Source organism: Molossus molossus, unplaced genomic scaffold (assembly GCF_014108415.1).
Source record: "Molossus molossus isolate mMolMol1 unplaced genomic scaffold, mMolMol1.p scaffold_m16_p_14, whole genome shotgun sequence".
Classification (NCBI taxonomy): domain Eukaryota; kingdom Metazoa; phylum Chordata; class Mammalia; order Chiroptera; family Molossidae; genus Molossus; species Molossus molossus.
In genome coordinates this window covers 52,811,359-52,835,266 of record NW_023425349.1, presented here as the reverse complement: position 1 = coordinate 52,835,266, position 23,908 = coordinate 52,811,359, and the positions used below count along the sequence as shown (strand labels likewise).

At 44.5% G+C, this 23,908-nt stretch overlaps 1 protein-coding gene and 1 pseudogene across 2 annotated transcripts in view; both read right to left on the bottom strand.

Annotated features, from left to right (window-relative positions):
* Window positions 1–8,738, bottom strand: part of KANK1 (KN motif and ankyrin repeat domains 1) — a 196,159-nt gene extending 187,421 nt beyond the window's left edge. For both annotated transcript variants that reach the window (XM_036261121.1, XM_036261122.1), the window contains exon 1: window positions 8,692–8,738. The gene's annotated coding sequence lies outside the window, so the exon portion shown is untranslated. The remainder of the gene's footprint in view (window positions 1–8,691) is intronic.
* A 4,532-nt stretch (window positions 8,739–13,270) lies between these two features.
* LOC118630384 lies at window positions 13,271–13,398 on the bottom strand (annotated as a pseudogene).
* Between the last annotated feature and the right edge of the window lie 10,510 nt (window positions 13,399–23,908).

Below are 23,908 nucleotides of genomic sequence, written 5' to 3'. Positions count from 1 at the left end.
CTAGGTCATAAAAGGCCATGAAGCTTCCAGGTAGTTCAGGTGAGGCGCTCAGAGCTCTAGTTAATTGTATGTGTCAACATGAAGGGTGTTGTGGGACGAGATTAACATTTTAATCAGTGAACTCTGGGTAAAACAGACTGCTCTATTATTTGTGTGGCCTTATCCAATCAGATGAAGCCTGAACAGGACACAAAAATGGCCTCCCAAGCAAGAGGCCATCTCCAGCAGACTGCCTTTGGTCTCCACCTGCACCACTGGCCGTCTTGAGACTCCAATCTGTGAGCCCACATAGCAGATTTTGGACTTGTCAGCCTCTATAATCATGCAAGCCAATTCCTTATCATAAGTCTGTTTCTATAGACATATGCACACCCTGTGGCTCTGTCTCTCTAAAGAACCCTGATAAATACAGTCATTCACCACATAATAATGTTTCAGTCAATGTCAGATCACATGTACAATGGTGGTCCCATAAGATTATAATGGAGCCGAAAATGTCTTATCACCTAGTAATATCATAATCATAGTCAAGTTATAGCACAATGCATTATTCATGTGCTTATGGTGATGCTGGTGTAAATAAACCTATGTGCTCCCAATCACATGCAAGTATAGCACATTTAATTTTGTACAGTACATAATACTTGATAATGATAATAAATGACTATGTTCCTGGTTTATATATTTACTATACTATATTTTTTATTATTATTTTAGAATGTATTTTTTCTACTTATTAAAAAAGTTTGCTGTAGCCCTGGCTGGTATGGCTCAGTTGGTTGGAGCATTGTCTCATGCACCAAATGGTTGTGGGTTCGATTCCCAGTCAGGGTACATAGCCAGGATGCAGGTTTGATCCCTGATCCAGGTGCACAGGGGAGGCAGCCTTTCGATGTCTGTCCCCCTACCCCCTTCCTCTCTCTCTGAAGTTGATTTAAAAAAGAAAACAAAAACAAAAACATATGCTTGCCTGGCCGGTGTGGCTCAGTGGATTGAGCGTCATCCCATGGACTGAGAGGTCCTAGTTCAATTCCCGGTGAGGGCACATGCCCAGGTTTCGGGCTCCATCCCCAGTAGGGGGTGTGCAGGAGGCAGCTGATGGATGTTTCTCTCTCACACTGATGTTTCTCTCTCTCTCTCCCTTCCTTTCTCTAAAAAAAAAAAAAGAAAAATCAATAAAAATATATTTTACAATATATATATCGCTGAGTGAGGATTAAAACTGAAATTTGGTGTAAACCTATGATGTGTTATGCTGGCAGCAGCCTCATACACTTGGGGTTTACTTGGTCTCTTGACTTCATCACGTTCTCTTGTGCGTGATTCACCCTCGTGTTCTGTGCTGTAACATGCTGCTTGATGTCTGCAGTGTAGGAGCGACAGCCATACAGCCTCGGTGTGCAGCAGGTAGGCTATCGCCTAGGTTTGCGTAAGTACACTCCGTGGTGTTCGCACCAGAAATCACCGCAGACTGTAGCCCCACCCTTACGGTACCTGGAGTGTGACTAGACATGGAGGGATCTGGTAGCCTTGTAAGTACTCTATCTAGGGCCACCATGCTTAAGTATCATATGTACATGCTCTGAGCCCAGTCTTCCAGCTGTCCCTTGCCAGGCATACAATAGGGAAGCAAAGTCTTCTTGGACCCTCCAGACTGGCCCATTCACCACCAATGTGCCACAGAAACCTCAGTCAACATCACACGGAGCAGAAGCACCCAGCCAAGCCCTGCCGGAATCCATAATACCATGAAACAACTGTTAAAGCCACTAAATTTCAAGGTAGTTTGTTCACTGATAACCACCAGAATAACTAAAAACACAGTCAACTGTTAAGATACCTAAAAAGAGACTATACTCGCCCTGGCCGGTTTGGCTCAGCGGTTAGAGCGTCGGCCTGCGGTCCGGAGAGACCCGGGTTCGGTTCCCGCTGAGGGCATGTACTTTGGTTGCAGTTTGTCCCTGGCCCTGGTTGGTCGTGCGGGTGGCAGCCACTCGATGTGTCCCTTCACGTCGATGTTTCTGTCTCTCTCTCCCTTCCTCTCTCTCCCTCCCACTCTATCTGTACAAAAAAAAATGGAAAAATATCCTCGGGTGAGGATAAAAACAAACAAACAAACAAACAAAAAAGAGACTATACTCCAAACTAGGATCAGACAGGTATTATGGGTTTTAGTTTTCATTTTAAACCCTTTGTTTTTTGCATTCTTACGATGTGCAAATATGACTTCAGAATTTTAATAGCACAGTACTGTATAACTGAAATTTGCTAAGACGGTAGAACTTACGTGCTCTGACACACACAAAATATATATAGTGATGATGTATTAATTAACTAGGTGGGAGGAATTTTTTCACAATGTATACATATAGCAAATCATTGTGATGTACACTCCAAATATCTTACAATTTTACTTGTCAATTATACTTCAATAAAGCTGAGGAAAAAGAAATTTTGTTGTTAATCCTCACGGAAGGATATTTTTCCATTGACTTTTAGAGAGAGTGGAAGGGAGGGGCTGAGGAGAGGGGGGAGGGGGGAGAGAGAGAGAAACACTGATGTGAGAGAAACATCCACTGACTGCCTCCTGCATGACCCTGACCAGGGCTGGGGATCAAACCCGCAACCAAGGTATATGCCCTTGACTGGAACTGAACTTGCAACCCTCTGGTGTATGGGACGATGCTTTAATCACTGGGCCACACCAGCCAGGGTGGGAGAAAAAGAGATTTTAAATATTAAAGAAACAGCAGCAAACATGTTTAGCACATACTGTGTATCAGGCCGTCTTCTAACTACTCTATGTGTTTTAACTCATTTCATCCTCACAATAATTCTACGAGGGGGCTATTTTATTATACCCATTTTAGAGATGGGAAATCGAGGCACAAAGAGGTACAGTAACTGTACCGAGAGCACACATCAAGTGGTAGAAACTAGATTCAGACCAGTCCAGATTCGGTTTGGGTCCAGAGCTACAAAGATCGCCAGGCTCATTCAGCAGTTGCAGCTGCTGGAGCAAGGCACAATTTCAAATTGCCATTCACCTGGGTCCCTAAGCATGTGACTGACCACAGCACTGCTAGACTGCCTTGTTCTTCAAAAGCTACTACCTAAACTGCACTGCCCTTTAGTCTCCACCTGCAGTTCTCAAGACCCAATGACCCGAAGTAGCACTGAAACCTCTCTACTCAGCATTCATTTCTCCACCCCCTACATTTCCAGAATGAGCCATTTGTACCAGGTAGTTCCATTCTTCTGACCCCTACTACAAATCTGTACCTTTATATCTCCCAACTTGCTACGAACTCTGTGAGGATCTTTGCTCTAAGCATTTTTTCTGCCTTTATATTAGTTTGTTTATTTTCAGTATCTTCCAGACTAAGAATGGTAAGAAAACAGCATCATCCCCACTATTCAGAGAGATCTGTGAATCATTAATCTCTCCCCTTGAGATGGCTCATGGTTTTCTTCAGAGATACCTGCTCCCCTAGCCACTTTCTAAAGACCTCTTAAAACTCAGCTCAAGTCTTACTGTTTGTGGAAACCAATCCTAACCAACCCTGGAAAGACCTCTTTTGACTCAGAACCCATATAAGAATTCAGTATCTGCTAAGTGAACTAAACACTCCTTCGTCACATATAAGAATTCTGCCTAGCCCTGGCTGGTTTGGCTCAGCGGTGGAGCATCGACCCTCGGACCAATGAGTTGCCGGGTGATTCCGGCCAAGGGCACATATCTCGGTTGCGATTCATCCCCGGCCCTGCAGGAGGCAACCAGTTGATGTGTCCCTCTCACTTCAATGTTTCTCTCTCTTACTTTCTCTCCCTCCCACTCTATCTGAAGATAAATAGAATAATATCCTCAGGTGAGGATTTAAAAAAAAAAAATTCTGCGTAGGTGGCATTGCTAATTTTTATACAGAATTTCTGAACAATAAACTGCTTAGTGGCATGATCCTTCTTACATCCCCTTAAGCTCCTAGCTCAATACCTTTGCAAAAAGTATGTGATTGCTAAATAAGATTACAAAAGCCCTGGCAGGTTTTGTCCAGTGGTTAGAGCATCGGCCCGTGGACCACTGAGTCACAATTCTGGTCAAGAGCATGTACCTCGGTTGCGGTTCGTCCCCGGCTCTGGTCAGGTTGTACTGGAGGCAACCAGTTGATGTGGCTCTATCACATTGATGTTTCTATGTTCCTCTCTGTCTCTCTCTTTCTCCCTCCCTCCCACTCTGTCTGATGATAAATAGAAAAGTATCATGGGTGAGGAATTTTAAAAAACGATGACAACAAAAATTATCTCTTCGCTACTATCAAGAAGATATCAGGGTATGCCCTGGCGGTATGGCTCAGTGATAAGAGCGTTGCCTGTGGACCAAAAGAGTCCCGGGTTCGATTCCAGCCAATGGCACGTACCTCGGTTTCGGGTTGTGTGGGTGGCAACCAATCGATGTGTCTCTCCCACATTGATGTTTCTCTCTCCGCCCCTCCCCAGCTCTAGCTGAGGATTAATGTAAAAATGGCCTCAGGTGGGGATTTTAAAAAAAGAAGATATCAGGGCCAACCTCACCACTACTGTGAAAATTTCAATTTAAACAATGAGACACTTCTTTTTTACAAGTAACATGTTAGCAATTTAAAGACTTCTTTAATGAATTCTATACTAGATTCATGGACAACTTGATTCTGCGGGGAGCAGTTGAACAATAAGGATCCAGGAAGGTCAAAAGAATAGTCTGTAGTTTATGAAATAATCCAAATGAACTGCAAAAAACTATATGTACAAAGATGATTCCTGAAGCAATGCACAGGGTAGGACAAAGTAGGTTTACAGTTGTTTGTACAGAAAATACAATAATAAAGCCCTGGCTGGGTGCTCAGTTGGTTGCAGCAGCATCATCCCATATGCAAAGGGGTTGCAGGTGTGATCCCCAGTTCAGGGCTCGTATGGCAGGCGTAGCTCTCCCACATCAATGTTTCTCTCTCCCTCTCTCTTCCTCTCTCTCTCAAATCAATAAAACATATCCTCGAGTGAGGATTTAAAAAAGAAAGAAGGAAAACACAGCAATTAATAATAATACAAGAATAATCTGTTTTCACGTACGCACAACTGTAAACCTACTTTTGCCCCGCCCTATATACCAGTAAAACTACAAAATTTAACACACATTTCCAATGTCAGGTAGATTATTAAATGAAAACATAACCCTGAGATTGTGGACCTGCACAGGAATTAGAAAGTCATGAAGATTGGGAGCAACAAAAGATATACATAAAATTGAACATTAGGATTATGACCCCATAAAAATATGGACATGGAAAAGGACTGGAATCGATTACAACAAAAATAATCAGTCTACTGAGATGGATTAGTATGTGTTAGCTTTTGTCCATTTGCCAAAATCTCTGCAGGTTGCTTTTGCAACTTAAAAAAGGATAGGACAGCCCTGGCTGGAATGGCTCAGCTGGTTGGGTGTCCTCCCATGCACTGAAAGGTTGCTGGTTCGATTCAGATCAGGACACATGCCTGGGGTGCAGGCTCAATCCCTGATATCAGGTGTGTAGGAGGCAGCCGATCAATGTTTCTTTCTCTCCCCCCCCCCTTCCTCTCTCTCTATAAATCAATTTTTTAAAAATCTTAAAAAAAAAGACAGGACAGAGCTCTCATATACTGCTGGCAGAAGTATAAACTATACAACTACTTTGCAATCTATTTAGCAATATCTTCTAAACTGAACACTAGAACTCAGCAATTCTACTCCCGAGTACATACCCAATACATATGTGTACATGTATATCAGGACATGTACTAGAATGTTCAGTCACACAATTCACCACTAACAAAATTTAGAAATGACGCAAATGTCTATCAACCCTAGAATGGATAAATAGAAAAATAAAGTGGGGTATAATTACACAATAATAATGACTGAACTATAGCCATATGCAATGTTAAGAAAAAGAAATAAGATATATTATGTCTCTGTCTCTCTGTCTCTCTCTCATTCCATTGATTCCAGGTATACAGAGCATGAAAAAAGGCAAAACTAATCTATGGTTAGACTATCCCTTGGGGAGAGAGAGTGATCAGAAAAGAACACAATAAGGCAGAACACACTGTTTTGTTTCTTGATCTTGGTGCTAGTTATAAGTTTATGCTCATTTTGTAAAAATTTGTCACATTTTTATGTTATAGTTCAATTTTTTTAATTACACTGAAAAAAAAAAAGAAAAAAAGGTGGCATAAGCCAAGCCACCCACACAAGAGGCATACAATTTCCTGTAACATTTGAAACCAAGTTGGCTTCTTTATTTGACTGGAGAGCGGAAGAAAGAAGCGTGGTGGTTGCGTAATTTACCTAGCTTCAACTGTGCTCACTAAAATGTAATTTTTAAAACACGCACAAATAATCCAACAAATGCCTAAGTAAAATATCCGTTAATTTTCCACTGATATCCCTTTTGCTACATCTGAATCTGCTCATTCTACAGTTACCCCATTTTAACAGGTCTCAGCTCCCACAACACTCCTCTTTCAGCTGGTTCCTATCCCTTCCCCAATTTGTTGAACTTCCTTCAGCTTAGACCCTTTCCCATCCTCCTCCTCCCTGGACTAGGGGATTTATGAGTGAGCAGTTTAGTTATGTGACCATCTGGGAGCAGATATTGATGGTCACATGCCTGTGATTTCTTTCTTTGGGGTCATTTTGGATGATTTAAAACAAAACCATTTTTAAATCTGCAGTCCTTTTTCCCCTCTAACATCTCCCTCCCCCACAACACAAATACAAATACACATACACACACACCCAGAACTCTGAGGGAGAACCTCAACTAGAGTGATTCCTGGACTTGGCAAATCTAGAGTGCAGAAAGAGTGCCCCAAAGCAACCCTGTGCCCTACAAGAATAAATCGCATTCCTAATGTGTGTGCATGTATATATATAATAATGATTTGAGAGAGAGAAAAGGAGAGGGGAGAGAAACATCAATGTGAGATTGGTTGCCTCCAGTACTCGCCAGGACTGGGGAATCAAACCCACAACCTGGGTTTGTGCCCTAACCAGAATAGAAAGATTCTCCAACCAATGGAGCCACATGGGTCAGGGATAATTTGAGTATCCTTAAAAGTGGCCACTATTCCTCCACTGGGAATTCTCCTCCATCCTTAAACATTTTAATCTTGACACAGGACAGCCCATACTTAATTTTTCTTCCACAGCTTCAGCAGCAGCATCTTTCCCCAAATCTATTAAATGGAAAAGGACTGAAGTTGTTAATTTCTCAGTTTTCTCAATCTGTCTTGGGAAAACTTGACCTTACAATGAGGGAGTCCTAGTCTGGGGGTGGGGGAAGTGGAGAGTGACTGATAACGAATAACTGCTAATGGGTATGGGGTTTCCTTTTGGAAAATGTCTGGAATTAGGTACTAACGATGGCTGCATAACGTTGTGAATATACTAAAAACCCCTGAATTGTATGTACACTTCAAAAGGGCAAATTAATGGCATGTTTATTATATCTCATTCTTTAAAATAAATTAACGGTGGAGTGGCCAACGTTTCTAGAAAAAGTCAGATGAAAGGAACAACTAACAGGTAAAATGCTAAGTACCACCTAAAAATCAAGTTAAACAAACTCATGAATTAAAAATGAGAAAATCGGCTCTGATTTCAATCCAGTTCTGAGGTGGGGGGCAGGGGTGGGGGAGTGGAAGAAGGTCAGGCAAGAAACCGCACAATTACAGATCTGGAGGATTAACCTTCCTTGTTAGTCTAGCGCTCTAGTCCTAATACAGTGTTTCATTAATACAAGACGAAACTCCGTGGAGGCGATGTACGGAGCGAGCGCTGGGGGACGCCATAGATTGTTTCTCACGTTCACTCCGCCAAAGCCCTCAGCAAGACACCCCGGTGCAGCAGAGCTCTTGCTGACCTGCAGGACTCCGCGAAGAGTTGCCTCCGCAAGTGCCACGGGGAACCAGGTGGAGCGGATGAACGGTCAAGGGGAGGAGGCAGCTACCAGGAGCGCAGCATTCCCTGCGTGTTTGCCTAAGTGCCCTGTGAGAGGGGGGCGTTCAGGCACCGGGTCCGCTTAAGGGCACTCGCACCCTCCCTCCCTCGACCTGACGCTGCGGATCCTCCAGAAGCCCACGCGGTTTGGACCGAGTTCCGCGGGCCCGGAGACCCAGTTACCACAACCCTCCCCCACTTCCCGGCCCGAGTCATCTCCAAGTCGGCTAAGGGCGACTCCAGGCCACCTGCCGCTCTGGGACGGAGGAATAAAAGGGCTGACCGCCAAACCCTCCTGCGGCGCCGAGAACTTCACGGGGAGTGGATCCCCCACCCCATCCCGAGATGATTAAAGGGCCCTGGCATCAAAGGGCCGTGCGCCCCCGCCCGGAGCCGGACTTTCCCGCTGCCCCGAGCCTGGCGCGCCGCGCTCCCCTTCCACACGGCCGAGCCCCGCCGCCGCAGCGCGCGCCAAACCCGGCCGACCCCGTCCCCAGGCCAGCTCTCAGGCCGCCGAGGGGACCGGCGAGAGGGAGTCTGCCGGGCTGCCCTCCGCCCCCGGCGCGCGCCAAGTTTGCCCGGCTGGGCGGAGGCCGGCCCGAGGCTGAAGTCGGAGCCCGGGCTCCCCGCGCCCACGCTGCGGGGAAAAGGCTCAGCTAGCCCCCAGCTCCACTCACCTCCAAGCGCTCCTCCCAACCTGCCGCGGGCGGGCGGCTCGCAGGCTCGGCCGGGCTCCGGGACCTCGGAGGAGGGCGGGGCGGAGGGGGCGGAGCCGGCTCCGGCTGGCCAGCGCCAGAATTAAACCCCGAAATGCACGGTAGCCACCCGGGCCCAGCAACCACGGCAAAGGCGAAGAAGTCAGGGCAGACTGGTGAACCTCAGGCGCCGGGCGAGAAATGACTACGGCTGCGCCCCGGAGCGCGGCGGGAGGGAGCCCCAGGCGGCTTCTGAAACCTCCAAGAACCCCACCGCTCCGCGGCACTTCTTTGTACCCCGGACCGGCCAGCCGGCGGGTCCCAGTGCGCCTGCGCGCGGCCCCAACCTCCTCGTGCCCACGAGGCACCTTCGCTCACCTCCTCCGCCGCACCCGGCCCGCCGCCTTCTGCACCGCCTGAACCAGACTGTTCTGGCACGTTCCTTCTGCCCACGTGTGTTTACTTTCGCCGCCCACCCCCCTCCAAGGGAGGGAAATAGCACATCCCCCAGTAAAACTTGCCTCAATTCAGATCTATTATCTATGACCCGGAGGCGTCCTTGGATGCCGCAGGGGTGGCGTGTTAACCCTCTCGTCTAGTGCCTTAAAAAAAAAAAATTTTTTTTTCTTTATTGATTTTTTGGAGAGAGGAAAGGAGAAGGAAATAGAAACATCTATGAGAAAGAACATCAATTGGTCGCCTCCTGCATGCCCCCACTGGGGATCAGGCCCACAACCTGGGCATGTGCCCTGACCAGGAATCAACCTGCGACCTCTGTGCATGGGACCATGCGGGACCACTGAGCCACACTAGCGGAGCTCCTCCAGGGCCTTTTTATTGCAACCACTGAGCCACACCAGCCTGGCTTGCCTACCGCCTTTTTACTGCCGCCTCCTTCCACTTCGATAGGAATTTGCTCTGCGGCTGTGGGGTTATTTTCTGGCCCGGGGTGAGAAAGGGATTATGGAGCGTGCAGGCGGCTCCTTTGCGCAGGTGCCTGAGCGGGACAGCCTCTGGGGCAACCTCCTGCCTTTGCCAGGGTGGGCCTTGTGTCTTCTCTGCGTTCGCTCCTGCTCGGCCTCGGGATAGAATCCTCCCTGGAGAGGAGAGGGTGCGTGTCCAGAAGGGTGCGGGTGTTTGGGGGAACTCCAAAAAAGATGCAGTGCCGGCCGGCCGGGAACTGACTGACTTCAGAGCAATCTCAGTGGGTGCAAGAGAAATGAGTAGGGGTTGATTTGAGTCTTTCAAATTGAATAAACAGCACTGGAGCACCGACATAAAAAGCAAATATTACGAAGACAAAAAACATTAATGCCTGCTCTCTAATCACGGTTTTTCTTGGGAGGGGGACAGGGGTGTGCAGAGTGGGGCTCTCCAGAGCTCTCCTGCTCAGTGCACACCCAGTGGGGCCTTACACACCTCACAATATTTTTAAGTAGGTTAAAGTGAAGAGTAATCAAATCTCACAAGTTGAAATGCTGGTCTCTGGGGAGAAGAGGCTGGCAAAAATCAATGCTTCTCTACTTGTTCGTGGCAAAGCACACCTGCAAATTCCTGAAATTGATGGCCCCTGCCTGCTAAGAGGACAGGTTTGGCAGCTCAGAGATACTGGCGACAGGAAATCTTATTTTCAGTCTTAGCCCCTTTGCCAGCTCACCGGTAACAGTAAATAAACTCCTCCTTCTGGGCCTCAGCTTCTTCATCTGTGGATTCAGTAGGTCCTCTCTAAAATATCTGCCCCCTCCCCCCCAACGTCTATGATTCTATGAAAAACAAAAAACTTCTTCCCAAGGTGATGAGTGGGGAGGGGAAAATTCGGGGGAGGAAGTGTGGGCTCCTGAATACACAAAGTGCCCTGCACCCTTTATTTCTCCCTTCTTACAGTCAGTAAGCATTTATTTCATAGGCCTTCAAATGTTGGCAAATCTAATCAAAAGTATGGCAGATCCTGGGTTTTGCTCAGCGGTTAGTGGGCCCTCGGACCAGAGAGGCCTGTTTGGTTCCCGCTAAGGGCACAGTTGCAGTTTGTTCCCCTCCTGGTTGGGGTTGTGTGGATGGCAACCACTGGATGTGTCTCTCCCACAACGATGTTTCTCTCTCTTTCCCTCTCTTCCTCCCGCTCTATCAGAAGATAAATGCAAAAAATATCCTCCAGTGAGGATGAAAAAAAAAAGTATGGCAGATCCTGAATTTTTAGTGGATTTATATTTGAAAATCTTCATTTTGTGTCACTTCTCTATTGAGATACAATTCACATACCATAAATTTACTCTTAAAGGATATAATTCGAGCCCTGGCCAGTTTGGCTCAGCAGTAGAGCATCGGCCAGCAAACCAATGAGTCACAGGTTCGATTCCGGTCAAGGGCATGTACCTCCGTTGCAGTTCATCTCCAGCCCTGTTTAGGTTCAGGGTCAGGGTTGTGCAGGAGGCAACCAGTCGATGTCTCTCTCTCACATACATGGTTCTCTCTCTCTTTCTCGCCCTCTCTCTCCCTCCCACTCTATGTGAAGATAAATAGAAAAATATCTTCGGATGAGGATTTAATAAAAAAGCGTATAATTAGATTATTTTGAATTATTCAGTTATGCAACTATCATTACTATCTAACTCCAGAACATTTTCATCGTTCCAATAAAAAAATCCATTATAATCATTCTCCAGTCCCCCACCCCCACCCTTAGTTCCATACAACCACTAATGACTCTATGGATTTGCCTGTTCCAGATATGTAGCTTTTGGGTCTGGCTTCTTAAATATAACATAATATTTGCTAGGTTCATCCATGCTGTAGCATGTATTGGTACTTCATTCCTTTTTATAGCTGAATAATGTTCTGTTGTATGGATAATATCATTATTTATCCATTCATGCACTGATGGACATTTTAGATCATTCTTACTTTTTGGCTCTTATGAATAATGCTGTTATGAACATTCATGCACAAGTTTTGTATAAGCATTTGTTTTCATTTCTCTTGAGTGTATATCCAGGAGTAGAATTTCTTTGCTAAATGGTAACCCTATAATTAATTTTTTTGTTTGTTTGTTACATGCCCCTAGCGGAAACCGAACCCGAGACTCTGGTCCACAGGTCAACGCTCCAACCACTGAGCCAAACCGGCCAGGGCTATAATTAACTTTTTGAGGAAGTAAACATTTTTCAAAGTGGCTATACTATTTTACATTCTCATTATGAGGGTTCTAATTACTCCAAATCCTTGACAACACTTATTACTGTCATTATTTTGATTATTTATATCCTAATAAGTATGAAGTGGTATCTTCTGGTTTTAATTTGCATTTCCCTAATGACTAAAGATGTTGTGCATCTCTACATAACCTTATTGGCCTTTGCAGGTATTTGGAGAAATGTCTATTCAATCCTTTAACCATTTTAAAATTTTTATTGTTGAGTTATAAGAGGTCTTTACATATATCTGATAAGTAATACTAGTCCTTTTTCTAATATATGATTAGTAAATTTTTTTCTCATTCTGTGGATTATCTTTTCACTTTCTTAATAGTGTCTTTTTTTTTTTTTTTTAAGGAGAATAATCTTTGGCCATTTTATTGTGTAAATCTTCAAACATACAAAAATTTTTTTTTTATGGTGGGTATTATTTTATTTTTTTTATGAATTTTTTATTTATTTTTTTGTTACAGATATTTTACCTTTTTACCCCATTGGCACCCCCCACCACACCCCACCTCCGCCCCGTCCCCGGCTTAGTTGTCCATGTCCATTGGTCATGCATACATGCATATAAGTTCTGTGGTTTATCCCCCCCCCACCCCCTCTTCTGAGGGATGTCAGTCTGTGCCCTACTTCCATGTTTCTGGGTCTACTGTATTCCTCAGACTGTTATGTTCATTATATTCCGTATATATATAAGTGAGATCATGTGGTATTTGTCTTTTTCTGCTTGGCTTCTTTCACTTAGGATAATACTTTCCAGGTTCCTCCATGTCGTCTCAAAGGATAAGAGATCTTTCTTTCTTACCGCTGCATAGTACTCCATTGTGTATATGTACCACAGCTTTTTTATCCATTCGTCTACTGGTGGACACTTGGGCTGTTTCCAGATCTTAGCTATTGTAAATAGTGCTGCTATGAACATGGGGGTACATATATTCTTCCTGATTGGTGTTTCAGGCTTCTTAGGGTATATTCCCAGCAGTGGGATCACTGGGTCAAATGAAAGTTCAGTTTTTAATTTTTTGAGGGAGCACCATATTGTTTTCCATAGCGGCTGCACCAGTCTGCATTCCCACCAGGAGTGTTTAATAGTGTCTTTTGAAACATATACATTTTTAATTTGATAGTCATTTACAGTATAAGTTAATACTTATAAGCTAAGACTTAATAGTTTTTCAGACTATAAAAGTAATACATGCCCATTATAAGAAAAAAACTTTGGAAAGATATAAAAATGGATAAAGAAAAAAAAAAATCACTTCTGGCTCCATCACCTAGATATAACCACCGTTAAGATTAGAGCAAATTTCCTTCAGGCCTCCTGTTTTTTAAAACTTTATTTATTTATTTATTTATTTAATTTTATTTTTTTTCAGTTGAGTTTCCCACATTTGGGGAAATTGCAGGGGTCAGCACGTCCGGAGTGCAATGGATAAGCCTTGCCCTGGGAAACCACCTTCGTGATCATGGCATCTCCCTGCCAGGTAAGTACTAAAATTTTATTTTTATTGTTGCCACTACTATAGATATCCCCCACCCCCTTTACCCACCTACATCCAGCCCATGTCCCCACTTCCCTCTGGCCACAGGCCCTATTTTTTTAATATATTTTTTAAAGTTTTTTTTTTTTATCCTTACTCGAGGACATTTTTCCATTTTTTGTTCAGATAGAGTGGGAGGAAGAGAGAGAGAGAGAAACATTGACGTGAAAGGGATATGTTGAGTAGCTGCCTCCCACACAACCCAACCAGGGCCGGGGACAAACTGCAACCGAGGTACATGCCCTTAGCGGGAACTGAACCCGGGTCTCTCTGGACCGCAGTCCGACGCTCTAACCACTGAGTAAAACTGGCCAAGGCTAAAGTTTTGTTTTTTTAATTTTTTTTGTTTATTGATTTTACAGAGGGAGGAAGGGAGAGGGAGAGAGTGAGAGAAACAACGATGAGAGAGAATTTCGATTGGCCGCCTCCCACATGTCCCCCACTGGGGATTTGGCCCACAACCTGAGCAGGTGCCCTGACTGAAAATTGGACCTCTTGGGGCGTGAGTTGATGCTCAACCACTGAGCCACACAGGCCAGGTCCACAGGTCCTATTTTAACACATGATTTATCTATTTGATATCACCTCCAATGACAATATGTGGCCCTGCTGTCTATACTTGGGGTCATAGTGAGGACTGTCTTCCTGGCAGCAACCCCATGTTCAGAACCTTCTCCTCTCCCTCCTTTCCTATCAGAACGAATTTGTCCTGTGCCCATTCCCTGTGGATTCAGATAAGCTAATCTAGTACATTAGTAATAAATGTGACCACAAGTTATACAAGATTTGCAGTAAAGAGCACCTGCCCTGGTTCTTAGATCTACCCTATCAGGCTATTTGTATGGTGGACCTTCACGAAATGCAATTAGGTATGTGCCATATACCAGGAATAGTGTGCAAATAGCAGCAATCAGCTCCTTGTCTATAAAATAGGAACAATACCACAGTGCCTACTTAGCCAAGTTGCAGTAAGGATCAAACCTCGCAGAGTAAGTCAGACTGGAATGGGCTTTGAGGATGCTGCAGATAAGAATCTCGATTCCCGAGTGTCCTGTATACCAGGCCCCTAAGGTACATCACAGCAAGGAGGTAAGTCAGGAGAGAGTGAGGCAAGAAGTCACCAATGCCCTAGCAGACCTTTGGGGTAGGCCCTGGAAGTAACTTCCTTCCTTATATTGTACTTCATTTCACTTTTCTTTTCTTTTCTTCTCCTTCTCCTTCTCCTTCTCCTTCTCCTTCTTCTTCTTTTTACAATGGATACCACAGTTATCATTGACATTTTTTAAAAAGTTTTTGTCGTTCTCAAATATTTTAGAGATGTGCGAATAGGGGTTTCAACTGGCTTCATGCCAGAGTATTAAAGAGAAACTGTGGTGGCAAGAATGTGAGTGTGTGTGTGTTGTGTGTACACACATTCGTGGCCACACGAACCTGGGTCACCAGTGAGTCTTAAAGGAAAAGCAAACTGGGGAGCAGACCAATGGGGATTGTGTGGTTCCAACAGCTGGATTTACCACCTGTGGGTCCTTTTCCTTTTTTTTTTTTTTTGGTACATGCCCCTAGCGGGAACCAAACCCAGGACTCTCTGGTCTGCAGGCTGATGCTCCAACCACTGAGCCAAACTGGCCAGGGCTGCAGGTCCTTTTCCGACGCCAAGGTTGGGGGTTCTGGATTTTACCAAGGAAAGCTTTGTGTTCCCTCGCTCTTGCCAAAGTCTTACTGCCGCTAAGGAGTCTTCTTGCTAAGGAACATATACTAATATTACAAAATGCTAGTCTGTCCCTCACAACCTGGAAGACTTACCTACTGCCAGTGGCCCTTGGTTTCCTCTTCCAAAACCGTGCGTCAGCCTGCTTCGTTGGAGAAGGCTGAAATGGAGACGCAGAGGGGATGAACCATGGCAGGCTCTGCTCCCTTCCATACCCCAAAGCTCACACCTCACATTTCACTGGTTGGTTTGCCACTTAGTTATAAGCATTATGAAGCTTAGGAAACGAATGTCAAAGCTAGTTGCTTCCTGTGTCAGAAAACATGTAAGATAGTTATTTAAATCTAGAAAGAAGAGAGGACATAATTTATTTCAACCTATAACATGATAGCCTCACACTTGTGGTTCCTGGAAATAATTATTGGAAAGGTAAAGCACTCGTTGATGCACTTGCTTTAGTTATTTTACAAGTAAGTTAGTGTTCAGTTTGCATTAAGCTGAAGCCCTGTTTGAATACATTTTATATGTTGCTAAAGGACACAACCCTAGTTCAGGAAATTTGAGCTAAGAGTAATTTTTATTCATAACTATAATCTTCATTATATCATTGTTACTATTATAAAATATTTATAGAGGATTAAAAAGGTATATGACATTCTCCTAGGATGCTAAGTGGAGGGATTATGTGTACAACCCTGTGTCTGAAGAACCACTATATTTAGAACATTTATTTATTTAACAAATATTCATTGAGGGCCTACTGTGCCCAAAGCACTGGATTCAGCTTTATAAAGGCCACAAAAATCCCAAGAAACTACCTACCTTTTAGGGGAGTTGATACATGTACAAAATTAACTATAATTATAATAGACTTTGGCTTGAGAGAGCTGTAAAGTGTTATAATTTAAACAATACAATTTTAAAAATTGACAACTTACTTCTTCTGTAAGGTAGGTATGATTATCATCCACAATTTGTCAGAATAAACCTGGAGGTTTAGAGAGGCTGGAGTATCTGCAGGAAGCCACTGTGTGAAGTGGTGGAAGCAGGATTCGAACCCAGGTTGGCAGAGTGCAGAGCCAGAACTCAGCACTGATCACTTCCAGCTAAGACTGCATACCCATAACATTTAAAAAACATGTTAGAGATAACTTGCACTTAGTCATTGTCACTGAAGCTTGTCCCTCCATGGCAGGGAAACCTTGACCTGGTGAGCTTTGGACCTGGGTCACAGAGCACCGTTCTCTAAACCAGCAGTTTTCAAATAGCTGCGCTGTCTTCTGAGCCTCACAGTCTTTGACTCAAAGAAACATTTAATGGAATACAAAAACGAATGCTCTGCCCTGGCCTGTTTGGCTCAGTGGTTAGAGCGTTGGCCTGCGGTCCAGAGAGACCCGGGTTCAGTTCCCACTAAGGGCATGTACCTCGGTTGCAGTTTGTCCCCGGCCCTGGTTGGGTCGTGCGGGTGGCAGCCACTTGATGTGTCCCTTTCGCGTCGATGTTTCTCTCTCTCTCTCCCCCCACTCTATCTGCACAAAAAATGGAAAGATATCCTTGGGTGAGGATAAAAAACAAACAAACAAACAAAAACGAATGCTCTGCCCTGATCGGGTGGCTCAGTCTGTTAGAGTGTCATCCTGTACACCAAAAAGTGGTGGGTTCAATTCCTGGTCAGGTCACAGACATGGGTTGCAAGTTTGATCCCCAGTCACAGCAGGTACAGAAGGCAACTGATGTCTCTCTCTCTCTCTCATTCTCCCTTCTCTCTATATATATAGTGGGAGGCAACCAATCCATGTGTCTCTCTCACATTGATGTTTCTCTCTCTCTCCCCCTCTTTTCTCCCCCCACCTTTCTACCCTCTCTAAAAAAATCAATGGATAAAATATCCTTGGGCGAGGATTAACAAAATAAAAAATTTAATAATAATAATATAAAGGTTCTCTGAGTGAATCTAAGGGGTAGGGAGTCTTCCAGGATGGTGGGGTACTGAGGGGAAGGAAGCAGGCTGCCCCACATTCAACTAACAATCAGCACAGCTGAAACCAAGTGAGGAACAATGGTGTCAGTACAACCTCAGTCTTGTCACTAAAGAGGTGTTGACGTTTCTCCCCACTGGCGGGGCTGCATCTAGTCCAGTAGATTGATGGGCATGAGCCTGATGAGGTTTTAGAATTAGTCATGTTTAGTGTTCCTTGATATAGTTAAGTGTAGCTTTCTTTAATCATGAATTATTTTTATTGTTTTGGTACGTGCCCCTAGCAGGAACCAAACCCGGGACTCTCTGGTCCACAGGCCGACGCTCCAATTGCTGATCCACACCGGCCAGGGCTAACCATGAATTATTTTTAAATGTTGAAGGTGGCCCGGCCAGTGTGGCTCAGTGGTTGAACGTCGACCCATGCACCACAAAGTCGCCGGTTCGATTCCTGGTCAGGGCACATGCCCAGGTTGTGAGCCTGATCCCCAGTGGGGGGCATGCAGGAGGCGGCCAATCAATGTTCTCTCTCATCGATGTTTCTATCTCTCTCTCCCTCTTCCTTCCTCTCTCTCTAAAATCAATAAAGAAAATTAATTAATTAATGTTGAAGGTGGCTTGCTTACCTGGTGGTCCTCAAAACTTTGTCAGGAAGGTAGGTGAAGAGAAAGGCTGAGCACCAGGACCGACCAAGGTGGAGAAATGGTGGCTCCCTGCTCGGAGGCTCTTCACTGAACGCTGTATTCAAAGGAGACCTGGTACATGGAACATAGTGTTGAATTTCAACACAGAAGAGCTTAGTCAACTTTTCTCTTCCGGGCACAGTTGTACAGCCTGACAAAGCACAGCCAAGGAGGGGAGGAGAACGCTGAAAGGAGAGGAGGCAGGCGCAGGGTCTGGGGACAGTGGCTTTAGTCCAGGGGCAGTACCCTCTCTGAAATTCAGCTTTCAGACTCGGAGCCAAGGCAGTTACAGGATTTTCTCAAGGTTTCATTGTCTACTGTCATTCCTAGGAATGACAGGAAGTACACAGAATTCTAGAAAGCTGTTATTATTATTTTTTGATTGATTGATTTTAGAGAGGGAGGGAGAGAGAAATTGATTTGTTGTTCCACTTATTTATGCATTGATTTTTTTTATTATTATTATTTTTTAATCCTCAACCAAGGACATTTTTCCATTTTTTGTTCAGGTAGAGTGGGAGAGAGAGAGAGAGGAACAGAGAGAGAGAGAGAGAAACATCGCTGTGAAAGAAACACATCGAGTGGCTGCCACCCGCACGACCGACCAGGGCCGGGGACAAACTGCAACCGAGGTACGTGCCCTTTGCGGGATCCGAACCCGGGTCCCTGAGGACCGCAGGCCGACGCTCTAACCGCTGAGCCAAACCGGCCAGGGCATTGATTGATTCTTGTGTGTGTCCTGACAGGGGATGGAACCCACAAACTTGGTTTGTTGGGACAACACTCTAACCATCTGGCCTACCCAGCCAGGGCTAAGAGCTATTCTGTTGTTTGTTTACAATCGTCACCTGAGGATTTTTTTCTATTTATCTTCAGACAGAGTGGGGGGGAGAGAGAGGGAGCAAAAGGGAGAGAGAGAGAAACATCGACGTGGGAGGGACACATCGACTGGTTGCCTCCAGGGCCAGGGACGAACCATAACCAAGGTATGTGCCCTTGGCCGGAATCGAACCCGGGACTCATTGGTCTGTGGGCCGATGATGCTCTACTGCTGAGCCAAACCAGCCAAGTTTATTATTATTATTTTAAAAAATTAGTCCACCAGCTCCTTTACTTTCACCATCCTAAGTCGGCCTAATGGGCAGTTCACCCAACTAACCAGTGCATGTGCTCGGCACCGTTCTAGGTCTGTGTTGTCCATCTTTCATGGATCTGAGAGCAGGGACCTAGGCTAGTTAACTCTCACTTCATTGCCCAGAGAACTGGAGCTATTTTTATTGTGTCAGTTATTATTTTGTTATATTTTGAAATCTGAAAGGAATGCAAATAGCCTGCGTTAGGAACTGTTTGAGATGGTGTGGCATAGCTTTAGGGAAGAGTGTCAGCCAGAAAAATGCTAAGAATATTAAATTTGTTGGTGCTTATGAAATAATTCTAAGGGGGAAATAGAATACAAAGTAGAATGTATACACTGATATCAATTATGTAAAAAAATAAGTGCTTGTGAATTACCGAGGATTAGCAGTGATCTTTAAAGATCAAAAGTGATTGAGACCTGGTGGGTTTGGCTCAGCAGTTTAAGTGCCCGAAAACTGAAGGGTCTCTGGTTTGATTCCCGATCAAGGGCATGTACCTGGGTTGCAGGTTTGATCCGACAGGGCCCTGTGGGAGGCAGCCAATCCATGTGTCTCTTTCACATCGATGTTTCTCTCTCTCCCTCCCTCCTTCCCTTCCACTCTCTCCGAAAATCAATGAAAAAATATCCTCAAGTGAGAATTAACAAACAACAACAACAAAGAGTGATTGAAATAGGTTACGATCCAATAAATTCTTTATATTCAAAAATTAATGAAAACATATATATAATTGTATTATATGTTGCTGTATAAACTAATCACCCAAGACTTAGAAGCTGAGACAATGAACCTCTGTCATCTCCCACAGTTTCTGAGGGTCAGGAATCTGAGCACTGCTTAGCTGGACTGCTGGGCTCAGGGTCTCGCATGAAGTCGCAGTCAAAGTGTCAGTGAGGCTGCTGTCATCTGAAGGCTTGTCCAGGGCTGTGGGTCCACTTCCAAGAAGGTTCTGACTTATATGGTTATTGGCAGAAGGCTTCAGTTCCTTATCATGTGAACCTCTCTTCTCCATAGAGGGCCTCTCCACGGGGCTGCTCATGACAAGGCAGCTAGCTAGCTTCCCCAAAAGCAAGTGATGAGAGAAGAGAGAGAGAGAGAGAGAGAGAGAGAGAGAGAACAGCCAAGATGATAGCCTTTATAACCTTATCTTAAAAGTGACCTACCATCGCCCTGGCCAGTTTGCTCAGTGGTTAGAGCGTCAGCCTGTGGTCCAGAGAAACCCGGGTTCAGTCCACGCTAAGGGCACGTAACTCTGTTGAGGTTTGTCCCCGGCCCTGGTTGGTCGTGCGGGTGGCAACCACTCGATGTGTCCCTTTCACATCGATGTTTCTCTGTCTCTCTCTTCCTCCCACTCTATCTGAACGAAAAATGGAAAAATTTCCTCGGGTGAGGATAAAAAAAAAAAAAATGACCTACCATCACTTCTGCCATGTTTTATGGTCACATAGACCGACACTGGGACAATGTGGGAGGAAACTGAACAAGGGACAGGGGCGAATACCCAGAGATAGGGATCACTGGGGATCACTTTGGAGGCTGGCTACCACAATTATTAATAACAATAATATGACTGTTTTACTCAAAAGCATGTTTTGGCTGTTAAATATACATTTCAGATATACACTGAAATAGAATTATTTCAAAAATACCAAATCCTCCTAATTATACTTTTCAAAAAATAATTACCATATGTATTTAGTACTTTCTATGTGCCAGTTCCAAAGGAGGCACTTTTAGTGGCCGGGCTCGTTTCACAGAGATGGAACCTGGAGCCCAGAGAGGCTAAGGAACTTGCTCAAAGGCACAGTGAGGACATCAGAATATGAACTCAGTTCAGTGAGAGCAAACACAGCATCGCTAAGCCGGACAGATTCCCTCTAGTCATAGTTTGTAAAAGAAATCCCTAACTTACCCATGCCTTCAACCATCATTCAAGGTGAGTGGCTCTGGATTTCCTTGCAGCCACAGAGTAAAATAACTAAAGACTAAACATTGGAGGTTGGGTGCATGAGGTCTTTTATCACGATTGAGACGATGATCATCACCTGTCTTGAGAAGAGGTCTTCTCTCCTCCTACTCCCCTTTTCTCTCTGCCCACCCCAGTGACAGGCCTCCTTGCCAGTCTTGGAACCCTGCAGACATGCTCCTGCCTGGGGTCTTGTATGCTCAACATTCCTCTTCTCTTCCTGCGGCATGAGCGTGGCTCCTCCCATCACCTCTTCTCCCCAGCTGTCACCTTCCCAGAGATGCCCGCTATTGACCGTGCTGTTTAAAATGGTCACTCCACACTGTCACCTCGTCCTGTGTTCCTTCCCGTTTTCTCCCATAGCACCCACCACCCGTATCCTACACGATGCACTTACTTGGCAGGCTTTCGTTTCTCTCCCTGTCCCAGAAGACAAGCTCTGCAAAGGCAAGGATTTGGGTCTGTTTCGTTCACCGAGGATCCCTAGCACTTACAACAGTCTGCTACATAATATAGGCTCCAGATGAATATGGTGTGTGGGATAAACAATGAGATAACAAAAGGAGGCTTAAAGCATGTTGTTGATTTCAGTCATTAGCTCAGTTGAAATTGGAATGGTCAATTTATTTTCCAGTCATACCTCTTTTTTTTTTTTTATCCTCACGCGAGGACATTTTTCCATTTTTTGTTCAGGTAGAGTGGGAGGGAGAGAGAGGAACAGAGAGAGAGAGAGAAACATCGATGTGAAAGGAACACATCGAGTGGCTGCCACTGCAACCGAGGTATGCGCCCTTAGCGGGAACCGAACACGGGTCTCTCCGGACCGCAGGCCGACGCTCTAACCACTGAGCAAAACCGGCCAGGGCTCCAGTCATACCTCTTTAAATCTGATAATGAAATTATCTAGAGATTTCATCCAAATACATGTTTCTAAAGAGAATAGTTTCCTTTTAATTAACAGTCTTGTTGCCATGTGTGTTTCTTTTTTTAACCAGAGAAGATGTATTAGAAATGTCCAGAAACCACAAAAACTGTAGAGACAAAAGATGCTTTTATCCTGGAAGAGAAATAAGCTAGGTCAGGTTTGAGGTATTTCCAGTGCCCAAGTAATAGGCTATCCCTTTGTAAAGTGACCGTATAAAACCTGAACAAATATTTACCTTTGACATTAGAAAAAGGCAGGTCCACAATGACATTTCATAAGGAATGAAATAAAAGAACTTCCTTCCTTTGTTTATTCTACATAACCCATTACTTTTGAGTAGGTTTTGTTTCCCCAGACATAGAGGTATCGTCTGATGGAAGGTCAGCATTCAGGCTAACTGTCCCAGGTCCACCTGCAACGATGAACTCTCAGCTTGGTCATTTCAGAAGCCACTTTACTAGTTGACAGTGTATTCAATAGAGGTCTCATTGATACTGAGTTTGTTTTTTTAGACCAACTAAATATTTCAACTATGGTAATAACAGCTAAACCTTATTAGGGAAGTGCTAGCCGCCATCCCTATATTATCTCTAATGCTTTTAGTGGTTGTACAGGACAGATACTGTAGTTATGAAGCCCAGTGAAGCTAAGCAGTTTGTTAAGAACACAGTCAGGGCAGAGACCCAAACCAAGATTGTCTGTCTGATTCCCAAATCTGGGCCAGTTTCAAGGTGCCACTCTCTGGCCCGAACCATCAGCCTAATCAGTAGCCTTACCTAACTATCTTTAAAAAAAAAAATTTTACTTTGTTGTGTGATGTTTTTTGTTTTTTAATTTTTTTTAAAGTAAGATAATTTAATAATTTTTCCTTATTGATTTTAGAGAGAGAGGAAGGGAGCAGAAGAGAGATAGAGACTGGGGGTTGGGGCCACAACCTGGGCATGTGCCCTGACTGGGAATCGAACTGGCAACCTCTTGGTGCATGGGTTGACACTCAAGCACTGAGCCACACCAGCTGGGCCCTAATTATTTTTATATAAGTTGCAACAACTAAATATTGCATGGTACATATTTATATTAAAAATATACATTATATGAAATTCAAATGTCTTGTATTTTTAGTTGCTAAATCTGGCCACTCTATGTGGAAGGAAAGTTGAGGTTTCTTGAGGGTAGTGGTTCTTAGCCAGGGGTGCTAGACAAAACATATACATGTTCTACCCCCTATTACATGAAGATTCTGAAGTGAATACAGGCCTGTGAATTTGCAAAATGTTTTATTCATTTGTTAAAAATACATGAGTATCTATCCTGTGTCAAGTGCTTGTCTATGTTTTGGAAACACAGCAAGAAACAAAATAAGCCCTGGCCGGTCTGGTTCAGCAGTTAGAGCGTCAGCCCACGGACCAGGGAGCCTGGGTTAGGTTCCTGCTAAGGGCACGTACCTCAGTTGCAGCTTGTCCCTGGCCCTGGTTGGGGTCGTATGGGTGGCAACAACTCGATGTGTCTCTCTGACATTGATATTTCTCTTTCTCTCTCTCTTCCTCTCTCTCTCCCTCCCGCTCTATCTGAACATAAATGCAAAAATGTCCTCGGGTGAGGATAAAAATAAATAAATAAATAAAATAAAATTCTACCTTTGGGGATCTTCCCAGGTGCCTCAAAATTCATCCCTGTTAAGAAACAATGGGTCACCCAGCCAGTGTTGCTCAGTGGTTGAGCACTGACCCATGCACCAAGAGGTTGCTGGTTCAATTCTGGTCAGGACACATGCCCAGGCTGTGGGCTGGAAACCAGTGGGGGCATGCAGGAGGCGGCCAATCGATGTTCTCTCTCATCGATGTTTTTATCTCTCTCCTTCTCCCTTTCTCTCTCTCAAAAATCAGTAAAGAAAAAGGAGGAAAAAAAGAAAGAAACAATGGGTCAAGCACCCTCATTTTATTTTATTTTTTTAAATCCTCATCTGAGGGCATTTTTCCATTTATCTGCAGACAGAGTGGGAGGGAGAGAAAGAGAGAGAAACATTGATGTGAGAGAGAAACACTGACTAGTTGCCTCCCGCACG